The sequence below is a fragment of the Schistocerca gregaria genome, chromosome 3 (genome assembly GCF_023897955.1).
Source record: "Schistocerca gregaria isolate iqSchGreg1 chromosome 3, iqSchGreg1.2, whole genome shotgun sequence".
Lineage (NCBI taxonomy): Eukaryota > Metazoa > Arthropoda > Insecta > Orthoptera > Acrididae > Schistocerca > Schistocerca gregaria.
The window spans coordinates 141,003,790-141,018,188 of NC_064922.1; positions in this window are offsets into that span (position 1 = coordinate 141,003,790).

Here is a 14,399-nt window from a genome sequence, read left to right on the forward strand (position 1 = left end):
GATAGTCGACACCGACCCACAGTTAATACGCTAAGGAAATCAAACAATGTTTGTCCGTGTTGCGGCGTGAGGATGGCGGAAAACTAATCGAGTGATAGAATATAGGCGTTCTCAAGCTGTGGTGGTACATTTTCTCACAAGCGTACTTTCTGTTTGCTTGGAACTCTTCAATGTAAATACGTATCTGCTCGGATATCCGTTATGCACGCATTCTGTTTTTGTGTAACGTTGAGAAACGATGTCGAGAGCTTTCTGGGTGTCAAGATATCAGCCTGGAATCCGTTGTCCGGTGCTTCCTGATCTGATGAACAAGTATAGCAAGTCCATGCGAGAGTATAAAGAATTTCCCGCAATTCCATAGCTATCTTAGTGGAATGGAAATCCGGTCGAGCAACTCAATTTTCAGTCTGCCTTCAACATAGACTACAGCTCACAGTGATGAGCAGATTCACCAGACACGACCCGTGACTGGGATTCCACGTTGCAGCCGCGGTGGAGTTATTGGACAGGTTGGGAACACGCAAGTTGCTTCAGCTTAGCTTCCTCCCACAAACGATTAATGTCTTGCTCGCATGTGTGTTTCGAATCTTCGGTTTGCCGTTTGACAATGCACTGTAAACCTTTTGGTAAAAATTAATGCCGATCTCAATAATACCGGTTTTATGTGCGTCTCAGAATGTCACGACTGACTCACTGACTGATTTCGACCGGCAGGGAACTAACCACCGGAACTAAATCTGACATTTGTGAGGCATTTGTTTCACATTGGGCAACACCAGGCATCTGCTAGTGTGAAGCATCCAGTTCAGTAGAGAGCGGCCATACAGACTTGCGGGCAGATTAATTGTGTCTACGCTCGGCATTACTTACATAAAACAAGATGTTATCCTTCATAATTGCATCGACAACCATCCATATATATCTCAATTCATTGATGAAGTAGATAATTGTTTTTCTACTATAAATAGTACATTTGACCTTCAATCAGAAAGCTGTTATCGATCGCACTGGTGAGGGAGTGCAGCGCCCTATAATGGAAATCGTAACCAACCTTGTGTCCAACGTAGGAGCACGTTACTGAGCATGAAATGCCATCCGTGGTGATCGAACATCCTATTAAGAATTATGTCCCGTTCGTAATATTTGATGGGCCATCACAGATTCCGGGGATTCAGCGTAATTATTGTCTTTGAATGAAAGTGACATTTGTCTTCGTCTGATTGCGTATTTCTTTCAGTTACCTACAGATTGGAATATTGCGCAGGTCGCACCAGTGTTAAAGGAGTGGAGTAGGAGTAATCCCTCTAAGTACAGACCTATATCATTGACGTCGGTTTGCAGTAGGGTTTTGGAGCATATACTGTATTCAAACATTACGAATCACCTCGAAGGGAACGATCTATTGATACGTAATCAGCATGGTTTCAGAAAAAATCGTTCTTGTGCAACGCAGATAGCTCTTTATTCGCACGTAGTAATAGCCGCTTTCAAAAGACAGGGGATCTCAAGTTGATTCCGTATTTCTAGATTTCCGGAAAGCTTTTGACACCGTTTCTCACAAGCGACTTCTAATCAAACTGCGGGCCTATGGGGTATCGTCTCAGTTGTGCGACTGGATTCGTGATTTCCTGTCAGGAAGGTCGCAGTTCGTAGTAATAGACGGCAAAGCACCAAGTAAAAATGAAGTGATATCAGGTGTTCCCCAGGGAAGCGTTCTGGGACCTCTGCTGTTCCTGATATATATAAATGTCCTGCGTGACAATCTGAACAGTTCTCTTAGGTTGTTCGCAGATGATGCTGTAATTTACCGTCTAGTAAGGTCATCCGAAAACCAGTATCACTTGCAAAGCGGTGTAGAAACCATTGCTGTATGGTGTGGCAGGAGGCAGTTGACGCTAAATAACGAAAAGTGTGAGGTGATCCACATGAGTTCCAAAAGAAATCCGTTGGAATTCGATTACTCGATAAATAGTACAATTCTCAAGGCTGCTGTCAATTCAACTATGTACCTGGGTGTTACAATTACGAACAATTTCAGTTGGAAAGGCCTCATAGATAATATTGTGGGCAAGGCGAGCCAAAGGTTGCGTTTCATTGGCAGGACACTTAGAAGATACAAAAAGTCCACTAAAGAGACAGCTTACACTACACTCGTTCGTCCTCTGCTAGAATGTTGCTGCGCAGTATGGGATCCTTAGCAGGTGGGATTGACGGAGGACATCGAAAGGGTGCAAAAAAAGGGCAGCTCGTTTTGTATTATAACGTAATAGGGGAGAGAGTGTGGCAGATATGATACCCGCGTTTGGATGGAAGTTATTAAAGCAACGACGTTTTTCGTCGCGGAGAGATCTATTTACGAAATGTCAATCACCAACTTTCTCTTCCGAATGCGAAAATATTTTGTTGAGCCCACCCTACATAGGTACGAATGATCATCAAAATAAAATAAGAGAAATCAGAGCTCGAACAGAAAGGTTTAGGTGTTCGTTTTTCCCGCGCGCTGTTCGGGAGTGTAATGGTAGAGAGATAGTATGTGGTTCGATGAACCCTCTGCCAAGCACTTAAATGTGAATTGCAGAGTAATCATGTAGATGTAGATGTAGATGTACCTTTCTTTCCAGGCCACCATGCGCTGTTGTCATTTTTCGTGGCGCACTCAACCTCGTGATGCCAACTGAGGAGCTACTCGACGGAATAGTAGCGGCTCCGGTCAACAATACCATCATAACGAGCGGAAGAGCGGTGTGCTGACGCCACGCCCCTCCTATTCGCATCCTCCACAGAGGATGACACGGCGGTCGGATGGTCCCGGTAGGCCACTCGTGGCCTGAAGACGGAGTGGTAAGTAAGTAAGTGCCAAGTTCATAATAATGTATATTTCCTGAATTAGTAAGTTGACGTAAGATTTTCACTGCCCCCCCTCCCCCCTCCCCCGCCCCCTTCAAATGAGAACTGGTGAAATTTTTCCGCACACCTTCCTCCCATTTTGAGTTCACGTAATGAATGGACGCCCTCAGTAGCGGCTCCTGCATCACTGGAATCCTTGGGCCAGACTACATCCTCGCCTCCCACGACAAGAGCCACGGTGGTCGAGAGTGATTTTTTACGAGACCAAGCAGCGCTCTGAAGGAGGCCCTACCCGCGTGTTTCTCCAGAGGCGCCACTCTTCCCTCCTCCGGCTGCGCTCACGTGCGAGAGCTCACATCGGTACTTCACCCCCATTAGGTAATCTCTGCCCCGGCCAGAGCCACTCGCTGGCCGTATCGAGCCCGCCGCGGTGAGCGAGCTATCGATAAGCGACCCCCGGGCGTCGCACCGCAGCGCAGCGTAGCGCCGTAAAACGTAATGGCGCGCCAGTCGCCAGCCGCTGGCGCCACACGGCGCCGCAGGAATGCGGTCGTGGTGGCATGGCAGCGCGCGCACGGCCGCACGCCCGCGCACAATGGACAATAAACCGAGCGACGTCGCTCTCCCGGCTGCGATAGCGGGGCCCGGCCGCCACTCTATAAAGATAAAGGCAGCCGGCCCGGGCTCCCGACTAAAATTAAACCTCTCCTCTCGCCGGCGAGCTTAATTGTTTATGACTCCCGTGGGCAACCTGCTTCTTATTTACCTCCTTTATATCTTCTCCGGTATCTCTCCCCTCTACGACAGTTACGGCCGATACCCGGGGCCCACCGGCTCTGGTAAGCTGTATCCACTCGTGTGACGGCGTGTCTGCTCCGCAGGCAACAACTTCGTCCAACAGATGCCTCAAAGGGCGTAGCGATATGGCGTCACAACAAGAAGACTGTTCTTAATGTCAGTATTTACAGCACACTTTCCTGCAAACTGACACCACTACTGCGCTTGAACTCTTATTTCGTTTTCAGTGATATCAAAGCAAAGTGAACCAAAAAAAAGTGGTGTTGTACGTTAAGGAAGAAATTATTATTAATATTTGTTTTCATAGGAATATCTGCAGCAAACATATTCAGTACGCACAGAGTTGGTCCACATTTACATCTATACTCTGAAATCCACCTTACGGTCTATAACAAATGGCAATTTAAAATTCTTTTTTATTCCAGTCTCTGATCACAAATGAATTCTTTACGCGATGACCTGTTTCTGTCTGTAATGTCTATCTTCAGATCTTTTTCACACCGTGTCCTGAAGTGATACGGCCATAATGGCATCGTCAAAAGATAGAAATATAATTTATGTTTTGACGATGCCATTATGGCCGTATCACTTTAGGACATGGTGTAAAAAAAGATCTGAATATGGTCATTATAGACTGAAACCGGTCGTCGTCTAAAGAATTCATTTGTGATCAGAGACTGGAATAAAAAAGCATTTTACAGTATTGGATAACTGTACACACGATTATGTCGCGTATGGTTCGCGGAAAGCAAAGTGGTTGTATAATCTCCGTCTGCGCTCAAACCTCTCTTATTTTATCTTTATGGTCTTTTTCGACTTCTATACGTATGAGGAATCAATATGTGGTTGACTCTTCTAGAGCCGGCCGCGGTGGTCGTGCGGTTCTGGCGCTGCAGTCTGGAACCGCGGGACTGCTACGGCCGCAGGTTCGAGTCCTGCATCGGGCATGGGTGCGTGTGATGTGCTTAGGATAGTTAGGTTTAAGTAGTTCTAAGTTCTAGGGGACTTATGACCTAAGATGTTGAGTCCTATAGTGCTCAGAGCCATTTGAACCATTTGAACTCTTCTAGAAACGTACGCTCTCGGAACTTTTACAATAAACAACTGCGAGATGTCGAAAGCCTCTCTTGCACTATAGTTGGCGGAGCATCTACGGGACGCAATCGCTCTTGCTAAATGGATCTTTAACGAAAGATGCTGCTCTTCTTTGGATCTTCTCTATTTTCTCTGTGAGTCCTATCGGATCTTAGATTGACGACCAATACTCAACTATTAGCCGAACAATGGTACTGTATCCAGAATGAGATTTTCACTCTGCTGATATGAAACTTCCTGGCAGATGAAAACCTTGCGCCGGACCGACACTCGAACTCGGGACCTCTGCTTTCCGCGAGCAAGTGCTCTACCAACTGAGCTACCCAAGCACGACTCACGACCCATCCTGACAGCTTCAATTCTGCCAGCACCTCGTCTCCTACTTTCCAACCTTCACAGAAGCTCTTTTGCGAACCTTGCAGAACTAGCACTCCTTGAAAGGAAGGACTGCTTATTCTGCAAGGTTTTCAGAAGAGCTTCTGTGAAGTTTGGAAGGTAGGAGACGATGTGCTGGCAGACGTAAAGCTGTGAGGACGGCTCGTGAGTCGTGCTTGGGTAGCTCAGTTGGTAGAGCTCTTGCCAGCGAAAGGCAAAGGTCCCGAGTTCGAGACTCGGTCCGGCGCACAGTTTTAATCTGCCAGGAAGTTTCAATGGTATTGTAATCTGTCTCTTTTGTGGGTAGACTACATTTCCTAAGGATTCTTCCGATTAACCACAGTCTGGCATCGGCGTTGCCTGTGCCTCATTGCATATAGTCATTCCGGTTTAAATGCTGCTAGGTATTTTGCGGTGAGACAGCTTCCGGTGAATGTCCTGCTATCGTATAATAAAATACTGTCCTTTGATATTAATATGAGCACCTGTTAAAAGCCTAAATAACCACACTGTGCGCCAAGGACCGCTGTGCACAGAAAGAGTATCAGCCAGGTTCTGGACGGGCATGTGGAGGCGTGCCGACTTCAGTGCCCTCTCAGCTGTAATAGATTTCTCGGCTCAGGATCTGTGGTGCAAATAGTCCGATCGACGCAGTACCTCAGATTCTCGATTGGATTTCAGTCCTGGGACTTCGGTATCCCCCAAGTACGGTAAACTTATCCTGGTGCCCTCTGCATCATGCACGTACACTGAGAGTTGTGTGACACCTTGCAATGATCTGCTGGTAGATGCCTTCGTGCCGAGGAAAAGCCACACTGCATGTAGAGGTGGACATGGTCCGCATGGTTACATATCTGCTTGTGTTGATCCATTGTGTCACGAAAACACGTCCCAGACCGTAATGACCACGGAATACCTTCTTTTGTTATGTGATTTAAGTTGCTTCACTACTCCAAAGACATCTAGTTCTAAGTTACTCGTGTTGGCAGCGGTTTTTGATTCGAATTCTGGAATATTTACCTCGTCTACTCTAGTGAAGGAATCTCAGAAGGTTACGTTTAGTAACTCTCCTTTGACAGCACTGTCGTTGATAATACTTCCATTGCTATCGCGCAGCGAAGGCATTGGTTATGTCCTTGCCGCTAGCATACCTTACATTCGATTAGAATCTCTTTGGATTATCTGCCAGGTTACGACACAAAGTTTCGTTGTGGAAACTGTTATCAGCATCTCGCATGGAAATCACCGTTAAATTTCTAGCATCTATAAAAGATCGTGTTGTGAAACTTGCTTGACCGCTATAGTTTATCGGTTGCGTCTATGCGAGTGGAGACATTTTCAACGCTGACTCGTGAGCCGAAGTGTGGCTGGCGACTCTTATGGATTCCGGCAGCTGCCGCGGGTCGCTTCGAGGGAAGCCATTTATGCTGAGAGGACGAGACAGAACACACTTTGAAGCGACTCGTGAGTGATGATGTTTGCACAGGTAGCCTAGTGGGAGCCTTTGGCGAAGAAACACACATGCACATGTTCAGAGTAGGTTCCTCCATATTTTCTCCCGGTGAGAGATACGAGCAGACGTGCCGTATTGCCAAGTGAGACGTGTCATGTCGAGAGGTCTTCGAACCACACGCACACTGCCGTTCAGGTGTAGCAAAAAATAGGGCCAGACAGCTTAGATGGGTCACACAAAATATATCCACTATCAGGAAGTTTGCAGAGGTGTGGATTTCGCCAATTTAGAGCGAGCAATATGGCGAATTTGCTGATAAGCGTAAGTCATTTTTAACATATATCGATATCAGACAAAGAGATCCATTCATTTTAATGGCGTTACGTATACTTTTCTGTACTGTCGGGAAGAACCTCCGAAAAGCAGTACGATGACGTTAACATGTGTGGAACTTGATGAATTGCTAACAAGAGAACAACATCACAATCTCTGAACCGCTGTCAGGAGCAGATCTGCCGCCAACTTATGTGTTGCTGTACCAAATGTAGACGAACACGCAACTCAGAGACGATTGGTGGGTTTGTTATTAAACCTGCCACATTAACCTGAAAGACCAAGATCGTTGTTTACCCACTTCTCCAGACCAGAGTCCGTTTTCATCTGTCCAGTTGTGTATAGTTTCATTCGCTCATGATTTTTAAATGATACTTCATCTGTAAACAGAATATTGCACAGAATAGCCACCTCATGGTTCCGAAAGTCATCGTCATCAAGCTGTTGGTCGAGCGAAATGTCGAAAGGGTGAAATTCGTTGGAATGTAGGAGTCCAAAAAACTCCTTTGAGCTGCATGTTCAAGCTGCCTCATAATGACATGTGGAGCGGTGTGTTACACCTACTAAAAGTCAGCTACGTTGCACTCACTGTTTGCTTTTCTTTTTCTTTGATGAACTCTATTCTTCACAGTTCTAGGTTTTTGAATCCACAGTGAGTAACCTGTATAAGTGCAGATATTTTTAAATGCAGTATCTTAATGCGTACGCACATCAGTGTGTTGATTGTTATTTCCCTGTGTCAAACAGTCTTCCCACAGACACGTCATAAATTTTACGACCTGATGTTTTCTACATGGTCGTAACTGCACCACTAAGTGGAGTGCCCATGTCAGGGTAGACGAACTATTTTGTGTCTATGGGTCAACATTTCAACACATGACCTGTCACCTATGGGAAATGAGAATTAATGGCTTGCTCTTGCCACGTATAGTATACTTGCAGGTACTACCCAACCTAAAAACGTATGACTTTTAATAGTTACAATTACTAGTCTGCAAAAGACGTAAATAATTATGTAATGTTGTTCAGGACACCGTCCTTAGTCACCAATAGAAATGTCAAAACTCAAACACGTTAATCCCTGTATTTCAGAACACAACTGCACATATTCTGTCATAGTTGGGTGACATATCCAGTTTATCGACTCTCAAATACGTTTTGATTGTGGTAACAGCTTCATGAGCAAGTCGTCTGATCGCCACTGCACACTCCGACATCGTCGATTACGATTGTAGTGGACACAAAAGCGTCAACACTGGACTATGGATCATTGGCGACAAGTCAGTGGTCATGTTTTTTATTACATTAGTTCAACGGCCGTCTCCGGATACGCTCTCACCGAGACGAACATCTGTAGGGAACACGCACTACGCGACGGACAGTCTTGTGCTATGTTAGAGAATCATCTGGGCGTCCAGGGGGCCTACGATAGTAATCTAAGACATCATATCTTCATAATTAATGGCTTCCACGACGGAGATGGCATCTTTCAGCAAGATAACGTCGGTGGCACAATTCCAGAATCGCGCTACAGTTGTTTGAGGAGCTGGATGCTCATTTGATGCCTTGTCCGCCATTTTTACCTGGCCTGAACATGATGAAGCACATCTGTGACGCTATCGGACAACAATATCGCTTTCACAAACCACCAGAAAGTAATTTACAGGAATAAAAAATCTGGTGACTCTTAACTTCCAAGCAGTTGTAGAATCCATGTCACGCAGGTTCTCCGCAGTCCAAAGGTGGACTAAATACACTATTACAGAGGAGATCTTCATGTTTCGTATCTTCATTGTCTGTTGGCAACTAACGAATCTACGAAAGCTGGGAGAATACTAATTGCTGAAATTACACCCACTATGACATCTAACGATGTCTACTACTACTGTTGCACTACAACCACTGTCCATTGTATATATCAGTAGCGAACACTATAACTAAGTAAAATGCATTATGAGTAACAGTAAAATGTTTGTTTTCGTTTCAGATTCAGCAATACCCCTGATCGCTGGCCATTATGTCCACTCCTTAGGGACACCTCGCCGGTTTGTTGAGCGTTGTGGTGGGACCTCCCTCTCGCATACTACTGCTACCGAGAGATGGGCCAACGCCTTGCGCGTTTGCTCTGCCGTGGCTGGCCGAGAGTGGTCTGTCAGTTATCCCAACATCATGGCAGTTGACCTCATGTATACAGGTGAGTCACCTAACGTTACCGCTGGATATATTTCGTAAACCACATCAAATACTGAGGAACAGATTCCACAGACCGAACGTGGGCTAGTGTAATTGTTTAATACAAACCATAAAAAAATGCACGGAAGTATGTCTTTTTAACACAAATCTACGTTTTTAAAAATGGAACCACGTTAGTTTTGTTAGCACATCTGAACATTTAAACAAATCCGTAATCAGTGCCGTTTGTTGCATTGTAAAATGTTAATTACATCCGGAGATATTGTAAGCTAAAGTTGACGCTTGAAACCTCCGACGTTCAGTTGCGTGTTGTAACAAACACGGGCCACGGTCGGCGAGCAGCATTTGCAGGGACATGTTTACGATGACGAGCGTGTTTACGAGTGTGGCTGTAGTGCACTGTTGTGGTTTGGTCTAGCTGTCGCAGTGTCCGCATGTAGCGCTTGCTGCTGTTGTTATTCTGCATTCGTCTCCGCACGCAGACCAACTGTAGTACACCGTGTTACCAGACGTCTGTGATAGTGTAGTGTTGTAGAAACTGTGATCATGGTGTATTCGAACTCTGAAAAGGCGGAAATGGTACTCATCTATGGCGAGTGTCGACGAAATGCAGCTGAAACCTGCAGGGTGTATGCAGAACGGTACCCGGACGGAGCATCCAACGTGCCGCACATTGCAAAACATCTACCGCCAACTGTATGCAACAGGTATGGTCGTAACACTCAAACGGGTCGGTAACAGGCCCGTCACAGGAGAAGCGGTTGCAGTTGGTGTGTTAGCTGCTGTTGCCATGAACCCACACATGAGTACACGGGACATTGAGAGAGCCGGTGGACTGAGTCAAAGTAGTGTCATGCGCATACTGCATCGTAACTGCTTTCACCCGTTTCACGTGTCGCTACATCAGCAATTACATGATGATGACTTTAATCATCGAGTGCAATTCTGTCAATGGACATTAACAGAGAATGCGTTGCAGTTCTACCTGTTTACCGATGAAGCGGGTTTCACAAACCACGGGGCAGTGAATCTACGGAACATGCATTACTGGTCCGTGGACAATTCTCGCTGGCTCAGACAGGGAGAGCGAGAGCGACCGTGGACTGTAAATGTATGGAATCATTGGCGACCACCTCATTGGTCCTCACTTCAATGCAAGGGCCCAACAGCTGAAACATACATCGCGTTTCTACAGAATGATCTGCCAACGTTGCTCGAAAATGTCCCACTGGAAACACGTCGACGTATGTGGTATCAGCATGATGGTGCAGCTGCACATTCCACAATTAACACTAGGCTGACCCTTGACAGGATGTTCGACGGGCGTTTCATAGAACGCATAAATTGGCCAGCCCGTTCTCCTGATCTTACACCTCTCGACTTCTTTCTGTGGGATACGTTAAAGGAGAATGTGTACCGTGATGTGCCTAAAACCCAGAGGATATGATACAACGTATTGTGGCAGCCTGCGGCGACATTACACCAGATGTACTGAGGCGTGTACGACATTCACTACGCCAGAGATTGCAATTGTGTGCAGCAAATGATGGCCACCACGTTGAACATCTATTGGCCTGGCATGTCGGGACACACTCTATTCCACTCCGTAATTGGAAACGGAAACCACATGTGTACGTGTACCTCACCCATCACGGTAATGTACATGTGCGTCAGTGAAAAAGACCAATAAAAAGGTGTTAGCATGTGGACGTAATGTGCTGTTCCAGTCTCTTCTGTACCTGAGGTCCAGCACCGTTCCCTTTGGATCCCTACGTAATTCGGTGCTCTCCGATACACACGATCGAACAGCGGAGTGGTACTCAAGCGTCAACTTTAAGTTACAATATCTCCTGATGTAATTAATATTTTACAATGCAACAAACGGCACTGATTACGTATTTGTTTATATGTTCAGATGTGCTAACAAAACTAACGGGGTTCCATTTTTTTAAAAAAAAGCGTAGGTTTGTGTTAAAAAACATACTTCCGTGCATTTTTTTATGGTTTGTATTAACCAATTACACTAGCCCCTCTCCTCACGTTCGGTCTGTGGAATCGATTCGTCAGTATTTGATGTGGTTCACGAAATATATCCAGCGGTAATGTTCGGTGACTCACCCTGTATATGCTGTGTTCCTTCGAAGTCTTCGACAAATAGAAAGCATTTTTGGTCGGCGATCCACGACGGATAGCTTCAGGTAAGAAACAGCAAATGTACTCTGCTTTCCGATGTATTGGTACCATTCCTTAGTGAAATGTGAGAGGTGAGTTGTAACTGCAACTGTTGAGTGTCGTGGTTGTGATGGGTGCTTGTGAAGTTTTAGTGACTTTGAAACGTCCCCTTACAAAAATTTATGAATTACTGTGCTGATAAGACTCTTACCCTACTTGATTATCAAACAGCTGAGCAAAACTAAACGTACTCAGACATTTCGCTCTTTACCTATTCTGATCAACACTAAACTGACATACAATATTTTCAGCGCAACGCCATCTGACTTCCAATAATCCCTACAAAAGAATAGCCCTGACTAACATTAACCTATACCTTTCACAAATCACATATCTCCCAAAAATCTTCGTTACTCGAACTACTGCAATACAGCGAGCGCCACTACTGCCAGCTAAATAAAAGATTCCGACTACTGAAGGCACTAACTACTGATAGGCATAGATAGCAAATCAAAGATTTTGATAGAGAACAAACAATGTAACTACCTTAATAGTGTTCAACAGTCATATATATCAGTTCATGACATCCAATCTTACAAATTTACAGTCTCTGATGGACACACGTCCAGATCATCCTCTCTCAAAACTCCGCCATCTCTCTCCTCACATCCACCACTGCTGGCGGCTCACCTCCAACTGTGCAACGCTACGCGCTGTTAAACAGCCAACTGCTCAACACTTTTAATTTTTTTTTGGTCATCAGTCTACTGACTGGTTTGATGCGGCCCGCCACGAATTCCTTTCCTGTGCCAAACTCTTCATCTCAGAGTAGCATTTGCAACCTACGTCCTCAATTATTTGCTTGACGTATTCCAATCTCTGTCTTCCTCTACAGTTTTTGCCTTCTACAGCTCCCTCTAGTACCATGGAAGTCATTCCCTCATGTCTTAGCAGATGTCCTATCATCCTGTCACTTTTCCTTATCAGTGTTTTCCACATATTCCTTTCCTCTCCGATTCTGCGTAGAACCTCCTCATTCCTTACCTTATCACACCAACTAATTTTCAACATTCGTCTATAGCACCACATCTCAAATGCTTCGATTCTCTTCTGTTCCGGTTTTCCCACAGTCCTTGTCTCACTACCATACAATGTTGTACTCCAGAGGCACATCCTCAGAAATTTCTTCCTCAAATTAAGGCCGGTATTTGATATTAGTAGACTTCTCTTGACCAGAAATACCTTTTTTGCCATGGCGAGTCTGCTTTTGATGTCTTCCTTGCTTCGTCCGTCATTGGCTATTTTACTGCCTAGGTAGCAGAATTCCTTAACTTCATTGACTTCGTGATCATCAATCCTGATGTTAAGTTTCTCGCTGTTCTCATTTCTACTACTTCTCATTACCTTCGTCTTTCTCCGATTTACTCTCAAACCATACTGTGTACTCATTAGACTGTTCATTCCGTTCAGCAGATCATTTAATTCTTCTTCACTTTCACTCAGGGTAGCAATGTCATCAGCGAATCTTATCATTGATATCCTTTCATCTTGTTTTTTAATTCCACTCCTGAACCTTTCTTTTATTTCCATCATTGCTTCCTTGATGTACAGATTGAAGAGTAGGGGCGAAAGGCTACAGCCTTGTCTTACACCCTTCTTAATACGAGCACTTCGTTCTTGATCGTCCACTCTTATTATTCCCTCTTGGTTGTTGTGCATATTGTATATGACCCATCTCTCCCTATAGCTTGCTCCTACTTTTTTCAGTATCTCGAACAGCTTGTACCATTTTATATTGTCGAACGCTTTTTCCAGGTCGACAAATCCTATGAACGTGTCTTGATTTTTCTTTAGCCTTGCTTCCATTATTAGCCGTAGCGTCAGAATTGCCTCTCTCGTGCCTTTACTTTTCCTAAAGCCAAACTGATCGTCACCTAGCGCATTCTCAATTTTCTTTTCCATTCTTCTGTATACTATTCTTGTAAGCAGCTTCGATGCATGAGCTGTTAAGCTGATTGTGCGATAATTCTCGCACTTGTCAGCTCTTGCCGTCTTCGGAATTGTGTGGATGATGGTTTTCCGAATGTCAGATGGTATGTCGCCAGACTCATATATTCTACACACTAACGTGAATAGTCGTTTTGTTGCCACTTCCCCTAATAATTTTAGAAATTCTGATGGAATGTTATCTATCCCTTCTGTGTTATTTGACCGTAAGTCCTCCAAAGCTCTTTTGAATTCCGATTCTAATACTGGATCCCCTATCTCTTCTAAATCGACTTCTGTTTCTTCTTCTATCACATCAGACAAATCTTCACCCTCATAGAGGCTTTCAATGTATTCTTTCCACCTATCTTCTCTCTCCTCTGCATTTAACAGTGGGAGTCCCGTTGCACTCTTAATGTTACCACCGTTGCTTTTAATGTCACCAAAGGTTGTTTTGACTTTCCTGTATGCTGAGTCTGTCCTTCCGACAATCATATCTTTTTCGATGTCTTCACATTTTTCCTGCAGCCATTTCGTCTTAGCTTCCCTGCACTTCCTATTTATTTCATTCCTCAGCGGCTTATATTTCTGTATTCTTGATTTTCCCGGAACATGTTTGTACTTCCTCCTTTCATCAATCAACTGAAGTATTTCTTCTGTTACCCTTGGTTTCTTTGCAGCTACCTTCTTTGTACCTATGTTTTCCTTCCCAACTTCTGTGATGGCCATTTTTAGAGATGTCCATTCCTCTTCAACTGTACTGCCTACTGCGCTATTACTTATTGCTGTATCTATGGCGTTAGAGAACTTCAAACGTATCTCGTTATTCCTTAGAACTTCTGTATCCCACTTCTTAGCGTATGGATTCTTCCTGGCTAATGTCTTGAACTTTAGCCTACTCTTCATCACTATTATATGATGTAATCTTATTGAAATCTTCCCGTATCTCCCGGCCTTTTCCTCCTCTTGTGATTCTTGAACAGGGTATTCGCTATTACTAGCTGAAACTTGTTACAGAACTCAAATAGTCTTTCTCCTCTTTCCTTCCTTGTCGCAAGCCCATATTCTCCTGTAACCTTTTCTTCTACTCCTTTCCCTACAACTGCATTCCAGTCGCCCATGACTATTAGATTTTCGTCCCCCTTTA